The 10,429-nt window shown below is 40.2% G+C and overlaps 1 protein-coding gene across 2 annotated transcripts in view; it reads right to left on the reverse strand.

The window, feature by feature from the left end:
- LOC133540760 (transmembrane protein 125) overlaps window positions 1-10,181 on the reverse strand; it is a 55,893-nt gene extending 45,712 nt beyond the window's left edge. For both annotated transcript variants that reach the window (XM_061883657.1, XM_061883658.1), the window contains exon 1: window positions 9,911-10,181. The gene's annotated coding sequence lies outside the window, so the exon portion shown is untranslated. The remainder of the gene's footprint in view (window positions 1-9,910) is intronic.
- Window positions 10,182-10,429: the final 248 nt, after the last annotated feature.

A 10,429-nucleotide genomic window follows, 5' to 3' on the forward strand; every position in this document is an offset into this window, starting at 1 on the left:
ATAATTCTGGGAGATTAATAGAAAAATCAAAACCCACATTAAGCATTTAAATTGACGTAAAACTGCAGTGTTTGTTTTTTGCTCTAATTATAGACAGTCCCCTTAAAATACTGGTTGTGCAGTTACATACAAGCGTGAAGGCTGCCAGAAAAGCAGAAGTAGAAGAAGTAGTGGCTGACACTGTCCCATCCAGTCCGCTATACAGGGGCACCATGGCGGATCCGCCTCCACAAGCCCAGGGGCTGTGCATTACCACGCCGTGTAGAAAACCTCCAGAAACGTCCAACCCACCCTTTATTACTTTTATAAATGCAAAGAAAACACAGCTTGGAGACACTCTTCCGTAGTTTTGATTTGCCTATTTCACCAAAAAGGCAAACTGTGGCCTGGGGTTCAAATCCAGGCTCGGGATCTTTCTGTGTGGAGTTTGCATGTTCTCCCCGTGAATGCGTGGGTTCCCTCCGGGTACTCCGGCTTCCTCCCACTTCCAAAGACATGCACCTGGGGATAGGTTGATTGGCAACACTAAATTGTCCCTAGTGTGTGAATGTGAGTGTGAATGTTGTCTGTCTATCTGTGTTGGCCCTGCGATGAGGTAGCGACTTGTCCAGGGTGTACCCCGCCTTCCGCCCGATTGTAGCTGAGATAGGCGCCAGCGCCCCCCGTGACCCCAAAAGGGAATAAGCGGTAGAAAATGGATGGATGGATGTGGCCTGGGGTCTATTTGCTGAACATAGCTATTTTGGTGCAGGGCACATTGTAGAAATAAAATAACAAAAAAAAGCGCACAAATGTTTCTGTGTGGAGTTTGCAGGTCCTCCCCGTGAATGCGTGGGTTCCCTCCGGGTACTCCGGCTTCCTCCCACTTCCAAAGACATGCACCTGGGGATAGGTTGATTGGCAACACTAAATTGGCCCTAGTGTGTGAATGTGAGTGTGACTGATGTCTGTCTATCTGTGTTGGCCCTGCGATAAGGTAGCGACTTGTCCAGGATGTACCTCGCCATCCGCCCGATTGTAGCTGAGATAGGCACCAGCGCCCCCTGCGACCCCAAAGAGAATAAGCAGAAGAAAATGGATGGATATTTGTGCTCCTTGTCACTTGGATTCTGTTCCCAATTCCGGTTCCTCATTTCGATTCCTGTTGCCAAAGTTTCTTGATTTCGATTCTTTTAAGACACGGGGCCAAAAATGTACTATTCTTATGGGATTATTTTCAAGCAGTATATGAACTAGGGCTGGGCGATATGGCCTTTTTTAATATCTCAATATTTTTAGGCCATATCGCGATATACGATATCTCGATATTTTGCCTTGGCCTTGAATAAACACTTGATGCATATAATCACAGCAGTATGATGATTCTATGTGTCTACATTAAAACATTCCTGTTCATACTGCATTAATATATGCTACTTTTAAACTTTCATGCTTTAAAGAAATCACAACTAAGTCAATTGACCAAAACTGTATTTATTAAACAGTTATTAAGCAGTGGCACAAACATTCATGTAATTTCCAAAACAGAAAGTGCAAGATTGTCAGAGACGTTTTAAGTGTTAAATATAAATGAGCTGCATAATAGGAAATCAAATACTATTCGTCCTTCGCTATGTGGTTGGTTACTACGGACGTTATGAAATTATCTTCATTCTCTAGCAGGTGTCTTTTCAAAAGATGCTACATATTAACAGTGATGCTACATTTTATAGCAACGCTTTTGGCCCACACTTGACAAATTACGGTTGTCTGTTTGACATATTCCCACTTGAAGCCAAACCACAGCCAGACCGATGGACCCCCTGCTGTTATTCTTGGGAATTATTTCTTCCTTCATTCGCACCTTCTTTCTCTCGTATTACCACTCGCACGGCTCTGCTAGCATCACAGCTAACGCTACCCAGTTTGCTACCTCTCTGCTCCATGAGGGCAAATGCGTATGTGACGTATGACGTGACAGTATGTGACGTCTGTAAGCAGCTGTGCCTGATTGTTTGTGAGAAGGAGAGACAGGAAAGAGTGAGAAGAGCAAATATTGTAATGCCCGCAGCTAAAAGCAACTGTGTGAGAACGTATACTCGAATATCACGATTTAGTAATTTTCTATATCGCACAGAGACAAACCCGCTATATATCGTGTATATCGGTATAATATGAACATACAGTAAACAAGTTGAACTTGACTACAAACTTGACTACAAACGTTACAAAGTTTCTTTCCACATGAGTGTCACAAAAGTGTCACTTGAGAAAACCTCATATAAAAAAAACATTTGCATATATTCTGGTATATAAGTGTTAGACCAAATGGTGTTTGATCAGGGTTCTATGCTGCCGATTACAAACACCAATGAGTTAATTTGGCGCATACCGATCACATGACCTTGCAATTTAAATTCTATGCAGAAGGATGTTGAACCACAGGTGTCTAAATTACTGGACAGTTTAAATCTGATTTGTATACTGTATTGTGATATCAGATAATACACAATAGCTGTGTTCGGCGGCACACAATCACGGAGTACTTACAAACAGACAGTGTGTAGACAGAAAAGGGAGAACGGACGCATTTTGGCTTAAAAACTAACGATACAGGTGAAGTTATAACACTGAAACACCCTCAGGATGAGGTGCTTTAAAAGACATGGCTAGCTAGCTAACAGCTAACGTCCATCCGCCGTCGGCAGTGATTCAGCTACTTCTAAGTCACTAATCCCCGCCTCCATGGCGACAAATAAAGTAAGTTTCTTACAAGTATCATCCCTGCAGTACGAGGAATAGCTAAACATGCTTCACTACACACCGTAGCTCACCGGCGTCAAAATGTGAACAAACGCCATTGGTGGATCTACACCTAACATCCACTGTAATGATATCAAGTACAGGCACGTATCTAGTCGATACTACTATGATTACGTCGATTTTGTTAGGCTTCACAACATCATCTTCCGTTTTTTTTTAAATGTATATCATGTTTATAAACTCAGGAAATAGGTCCCTGGACACCTGGAGACTTTGAATATGACCAATGTATGATCCTATAAAAACTTGGTATTGGACATATACCCAAATTTGTGGTATCATCCAAAGCTAATATAACGCATCAAACAACAGAAGAATAAGTCAGTGGTTCTCAACCTTTTTGCAGTGAGGTACCCCCTGTGAACATGTTTTTAATTCAAGTACCCCCTAATCAGAGCAAAGTATTTTTGGTTGAAAAAAAGAGATAAAGAAGTAAAATACAGCACTATGTCATCAGTTTCTGGTTTATTAAATTGTATAACAGTGCAAAAGATTGCTCATTTGTAGTGGTCTTTCTTTAACTATTTGCAAAAAAAGATATAAAAGAAACTAAAAACTTGTTGAAAAATAAACAAATGATTCAATTATAAATAAAGATTTCTACACATAGAAGTAATCATCAACTTAAAGTGCCCTCTTTGGGGATTGTAATAGAGATCCATCTGGATTCATGAACTTAATTCTAAACATTTCTTCACAAAATAAGAACTCTTTAACATCGATATTTATGGAACATGTCCACGAAAAAATCTAGCTGTCAACACTGAATATTGCATTGTTGTATTTCTTTCCACAGTTTATGAACTTACATTCATATTTTGTTGAAGTATTATTCCATCCATCCATCCATTTCTACCGCTTATTCCCTTTTGGGGTCACGGGAGGCGCTGGCGCCTATCTCAGCTACAATCGGGCGGAAGGCGGGGTACACCCTGGACAAGTCGTCACCTCATCGCAGGGCCAACACAGATAGACAGACAACATTCACACTCACATTCACACACTAGGGCCAATTTAGTGTTGACAATCAACCTATCCCTTATTCAATAAATATATTTATAAAGGATTTTTGATCTGTTGCTATTTTTAGAATATTTTTTTTTAAATCTCACGTACCCCTTGGCATACTTTCAAGTACCCCCAGTGGTACGCGTACCCCCATTTGAGAACCACTGAAATAAGTGATTATTACATTTTAACAGAAGTGTAGATAGAACATGTTAAGTGAAGTGAACTATATTTATATAGCGCTTTTTCTCTAATGACTCAAAGCGCTTTACATAGTGAAACCCAATATCTAAGTTACATTTTAAACCAGTGTGGGTGGCACTGGGAGCAGGTGGGTAAATTGTCCTGCCCAAGGACACAACGGCAGTGACTAGGACGGTGGAAGCGGGGATCGAACCTGCAACCCTCAAGTTGCTGGCACGGCCGCTTTACCAACCGAGCTATACCAACAGGAAGTAAGCAGATATTAACAGTAAATGAACAAGTAGATTAATAATTAATTTTCAAGCACTTGTCCTCAATAATGTTGACAAAATAATAGAATGATAAATGATACAATATGTCGCTGCATATGTCAGCAGACTAATTAGGAGTTACTTACTACTAAAAGACAAGTGTCCTTGTATGTTCAATATTTTAATTAAGGACTTTACTGCAATAAGAAACACATTTTTAATATACCCTAAGATTTTTTTGTTAAAATAAAGCCAATAATGCAATTTTCTTGTGGTCCCCTTTATTAAGAAAAGTACCAAAATAATTTTAGTACCGGTACCAAAATATTGGTATCGTTACAACACTAGTTACAGAGGAGGACGATGAAGTTTATGTCCATTTACAACCGCTAACATACTGGCCTCACTTTGTTTATATACTGACTGGGAAACTAAGAATCTGTCTTTAAGATTCGGCCCGTATCTGTGTTCCACTCAGTGTCTGGCACCCATGACGAACATATAAACACCTACATACCACAGTCTCACCTGTATGGGGAAAACATCCACCAGCATGCATATCCATTCTATTCTTCACCCTCTCATCCTGTGCTTTACAGCGACCAGAAGGTCTTCACTAATGAGGTCCATCACATACTGTTTTCACTCTGACTGTTTTACACCTATAACCACATCCTGAAAAATATTTCAAGTTATGAAGTTTGTACTGACATATGCAGCTCAGGAAAAAGATCTATCTACACCATATCCGGGAAGTATTCACGCTTCACTTTTTCCAGATTTTGTTATGTTACAGCCTTATTTAAAAATGAACACACAATTCTATACATAATAACCCAATATGACAATTTGATTTTTTTTTTTTTTTATAGAAATGTTTTCAAATGTATTAGAAATTTTAAACTAAGAAATCAAGTGTAAATAAGTATTCACAGCATTTACTCAATACTTTATTGATGCACCTTTGGAAGCAAATAAAGCCTTAAAGGCCTACTGAAATGAGATTTTCTTATTCAAACGGGGATAGCAGGTCCATTCTATGTGTCATACTTGGTCATTTCGCGATATTGCCATATTTTTGCTGAAAGGATTTAGTAGAGAACATCGACGATAAAGTTCGCAACTTTCGGTGCTAAGAGAAAAGCCCTGCCTCTACCGGAAGTCGCAGACGATGACGTCACATGTTTGATGGCTCCTCACATCTTCACATTGTTTTTAATGGGAGCCTCCAACAAAAAGTGCTGTTCGGACCGAGAAAACGACAATTTCCCCATTAATTTGAGCGAGGATGAAAGATTTGTGTTTGAGGATATTGATAGCGACGGACTAGAAAAAAAAAAAAAACGCGATTGCATTGGGACGGATTCCGATGTTTTTAGACACATTTACTAGGATAATTCTGGGAAATCCCTTATCTTTCTATTGTGTTGCTAGTGTTTCAGTGAGTTTAATTTTACCTGATAGTCAGAAGGTTGTCTCCACGGGTGTGTTGACGCGCAGTGTCTCAGGGGAGTCGACGGCAGCTATGGACGGCACAAGCTCAGCTTTTCTCCGGTAAGAACTGACTTTTTAACCACAATTTTCTCACCGAAACCTGCTGGTTGACATGTGGTCGGGATCCATGTTCTCTTGACCGTGCTCTGATCCATAGCAAAGTTTCACCTCCAGGAATTTTAAACAAGGAATCACCGTGTGTTTGTGTGGCTAAAGGCTAAAGCTTCCCAACTCCATCTTTCTACTGTGACTTCTCCAATATTAATTAAACAAATTGCAAAAGATTCAGCAACACGGATGTCCAAAAAACTGTATAATTATGCGGTTAAAGCAGACGACATTTAGCTGTGTGTGTGCGCAGCGCTCATATTTCCTAAAAACCTGTGACGTCTTGCGTACACGTCATCATTACACGACGTTTCGAAGACGAAACTCCCAGGAAATTTAAAATTGTAATTTAGTGAACTAAAAAGGCCGTATTGGCATGTGTTGCAATGTTAATATTTCATCATTGATATATAAACTATCAGACTGCGTGGTGGGTAGTAGTGGGTTTCAGTAGGCCTTTAAGTCTTTTTGAATATGATGCCACAAGCATGACACACTTACCTTTGAGCAGTTTAGCCAATGACTCTTTGCAGTGCCTCTCAAACTCATTGAGGTTGGATAAAAAAGCATTGGTTTTCATTCAGGACGCCTCTGTACATTATTGCATTCATCTTTCCCTACATCCCGACTAGTCTCACAGTTCCTGGCTCTGGAAATCATCCCCATAGCATGATGCTGCCACCACCATGCATCACAGTAGGGATGGTATTGGCTTGGTGATTAGTGGTGCCTGGTTTCCTCCAAATATGATGCCTGGAATTCATGCCAAAGAGTTCAATCTTCATCTCATCAGACCAGATAACTGTTTCTTCCCAAGGTCTGAGAGTCTTTCACTTAACCATTCAGGCCTGATTGGTGGTTTGCTGCAGAAATGGTAGTCCTTCTGTAAGGTTCTCCACTCTCCACAGAAGAAGGCTGTAGCTCTGAAAGAGTGACCATCGGGTTCTTGGTCACTTCCCAGACTAAGGCCTTTCTCCCCTAATTGCTAAGTTAAATGCCCGGCCAGCTCTAAGAAGAGTCCTGATGTTTCCAAACTTCTTACACAAACATATATTGTAGGACAGAGTGCTCATTGGTACCTTTAAGAGAGCAGATCTTTTTCTGTGCCCTTCCCCAGATTTGTGGCTCTCGACAGAGGTCTGTAGACAATTCTTTCAAGTTAATTTTTGTTTGGTGTCCTGCCATGCACTATCAAATGTGTGACCTTGGTGTGTGACTTTCTAAATCATGTCCAACCAACTGAGTTCACTGCAGGTGGACTCCAATTATGCTGTTGGAACATTTCAAGGGTGATCAGTTGAAACAGAACGCCCCTGACCTCACTTTTGAGCTTCATGGCAAATCCTGTGAATACTTATGTACATGTGATGTATTTAGTTATTTTTTGTAATTAATTTGCGGAAATATATATACATTTTTTTCTTCACATTTTCATAACGGGGTATTGTGCGTAGACTTGTGACGACAAAAACATATTTATTCCATTTTGTAATAAGGCTGTAACATAACAAAATGTGGAAAAAGTGAAGCACTTTGAATACTTTCTGGATGCACTGTACATGAGCAAAGGCACAATTGCACATTATTGATCTGTCGTGATCACAATAACTCAAACACCACGTTATCAACCCTACGGTTTATGGGTTTTCCATGATGCAGAAAAAACTGACCTCGATGTGTAAAACAGGAGCTCTATGACGTTTGCACTCATTTGTCCGCGCACTATAATTGCAGGGCCATCCCGCCCGGTGCAAAGGTTAGACTGTGATAGCATGTCATCAATTTTACTTCTTGGATGCGAATGAAAACAAAACAGGCCATAAGGGGCTGCAAGAATAAAATGTAAATAAAATAAATACTAAACAATGATAAAATAAATTTGCTAATTAAATTAAAAATGTAATGTATTCATTCTATTCACATTATTATTTTAGTACTTAATTTGGCAGGCAGTGTCTGATATACAAACAATACTATGGCATACATTATCTATGTAAGATAAGGTAAATACAGGAATTTGATACAGCAACACTTATTTTAGAGGTTATGGGAGGTGTCAGCAACCCGTGGCTCTCGAGCCGAAAGCCCTAGTGGCTTCCTGGAGCATTTTTAAAAAAGGATTGAAAATGGATAATGATGGGGGGAAAAATAACATTTTTTGTTTTAGTATGTTTCATGTTTGCGGACAAACATGACACACACCTTCCCAAATGTTAGAAATCCCACTGTTTAATATGTCTGTGTGTATTAATACACTGATTAAATTATTTAGTGAACATCGTTTTGTCCTACTAATTTTGGTGGTTCTTTTGTCATGCCGCGTCATAGTCCACCATAGTGTGGACTGTGACGCAACAGTTTGTTTACATGTGAACTCTTCCACTCCTTTGTCTCATTTTTTCCACCAAACATTTTATACTGTGCTTGAATGCACAAAGGTGCGCTTTGTTGATGTTCTTGACTTCCCGGAGTGCTAATCAGGCATATTTGGTCAGTGCATGACTGCAAAGCTAATCATGGCTAACATGCTATTTGGGTACTGCGTGGGAGAGTGGCCGTGCCAGCAACCTAAGGGGTCCTGGTTCAATCCCCACCTTCTACCAACCTTGTCACGTATGTTGTGTCTCTAAGCAAGACACTTCACCCTTGCTTCTGATGGGTCGTGGTTAGGGCCTTGCATGGCAGCTCCCGCCATCAGTGTGAATGTGTGGGTGAATGGGTGAATGTGGAAATAGTGTGCTTTGAGTACTTTGAAGGTAGAAAAGCGCTGTACAAGTATAACCCATTTTCCATTTTAGGCTAGCTGTATGTACATATTGCATCATTATGCCTCATTTGTGGGTATATTTGAGCTGATGTATAATCCTTTACTTTTATTTTCTTTGTACATAATTTAGTTTAGCATGTCTCATGACACATTTCAGATAGTTGTTTGTGTGCCACGGTGTTCCAGAACACAGTAAACATTACCCAGCTTGCAAAGATTATAATAAATCCATTAAAAGAAGACAGCCTACCGTTTCCTTTAACTTGGACACAAACATCTATACATTTGGCCATTAAAAGCCAGTAATTTCCAGAAGTTATCTAACCCACTGAGTAGCTTCTGATTTACTAATGTTTTCCAATGCTGTAAAAATGTGTAGAATAAATATAAAATTTCAACATTTCCATCAAAAAGATTTGCTCCCGCCTGCGACACATAGTCATTTTCATAGTAGGCTATTATAACTAACATGGACACTTACGTCATGTGTTGCCTTCATTATAAGACTTGTATGCAGCTTTTCATTCTGTGCGTCTCCAGACTGATTTGATTTCTTTATTTTTGGTCCAATATGGTTCTTTCAACGTTTTGGGGTAGCGGCCCCCTGGGTTATGGAGTACCGTGTTTCCTTGAATTGCCGCAGGGAATGGATATGCGCTGCCTTGAATTACTGCCGGGTCAAACTCGCTTCCGAAAATAATTAGCGCATGCTTAGTATTACCGCCTGGTCAAACTCGTGTAGTCATTTTCAAAATGGAGGAGGCTGATTTCAATACCAGTCATTTGAAATCGCATAAAGGGAAGAAGATTAAGAGCTATTCAGCAGGATTTAAGGTCCAAGTTTACATCACACTCAAATGTTTACTGCATACCTTTGGTAAGTGCCGGGGTGAGAAGACGTTTAAAAATAATTAGCGCATGCTTACTTTTACCGCATGCCTTTGGTAAGCGCAGGAGTGAGAAGAGGTTTTAAATTAATTAGTGCCACAGCGGCAATTCAAGGAAACACGGTAATTTAATTATCTCAAAGCACAAGAAAAAAATAAAAACAATTTAGTGGATTCTATTTTATTTGTCCTATATTAATCCATACATAAAAACTAATACTGTATTGGATGTTATATATTGTGTATCAACTGCAAGTGATGAAAAAAGGTATACGGATGTGTATCAAATTTTGGGGGAGAACATATAACTTTGTTCATATAAAGTTGGAAAAATAGACGAAAAAATGTGTTTATAAATTCCTCTTTTGCATACTAAAATCCGGTCTTACCTGTGCTGGTCGTCTGTGTTAACACCGGTCAGAGCTCCCTTTCTATCCGAAATCCAGGTTCTGTCTGCGGCTGTGAAGTGACAACGCCAGTCGGTGAATTCGTCCGAGCTGACGGCGGATCACCGAATCCTGTGAAAAAGCTGCTCAATTGCTGCGATTGTTCCTTTCGCTTTCTGGCAGTGTGGTCGCGGGTCTGCACCAGCACCGGGCGGACTCCCCCCCCACCCCGCGGACTGCTTGCAGGTGTGGCCGAGCGAGGCGGAAGGAGAGGCGGGTGGGATGGGACACACACGCGGGGGGAGGATCCACCTTTGCTCTCACGTGAGTTACATGACTATGATATTAATCTGCAGCCTCATAGACATTGTCTCTCTCCCTTCTCTTGTGTCTGCTACAAACTTCACCGTCAAAGTCATTATTGGTTTTATGATAATGCAATTGATTACAATTAAAATGCAATCGCTCAAGCAATTATAATCCTCAGGCGTTTTCTTTTAATTCATGCAAATTGTGCCATCA

Source organism: Nerophis ophidion, linkage group LG22, assembly GCF_033978795.1.
Source record: "Nerophis ophidion isolate RoL-2023_Sa linkage group LG22, RoL_Noph_v1.0, whole genome shotgun sequence".
Classification (NCBI taxonomy): domain Eukaryota; kingdom Metazoa; phylum Chordata; class Actinopteri; order Syngnathiformes; family Syngnathidae; genus Nerophis; species Nerophis ophidion.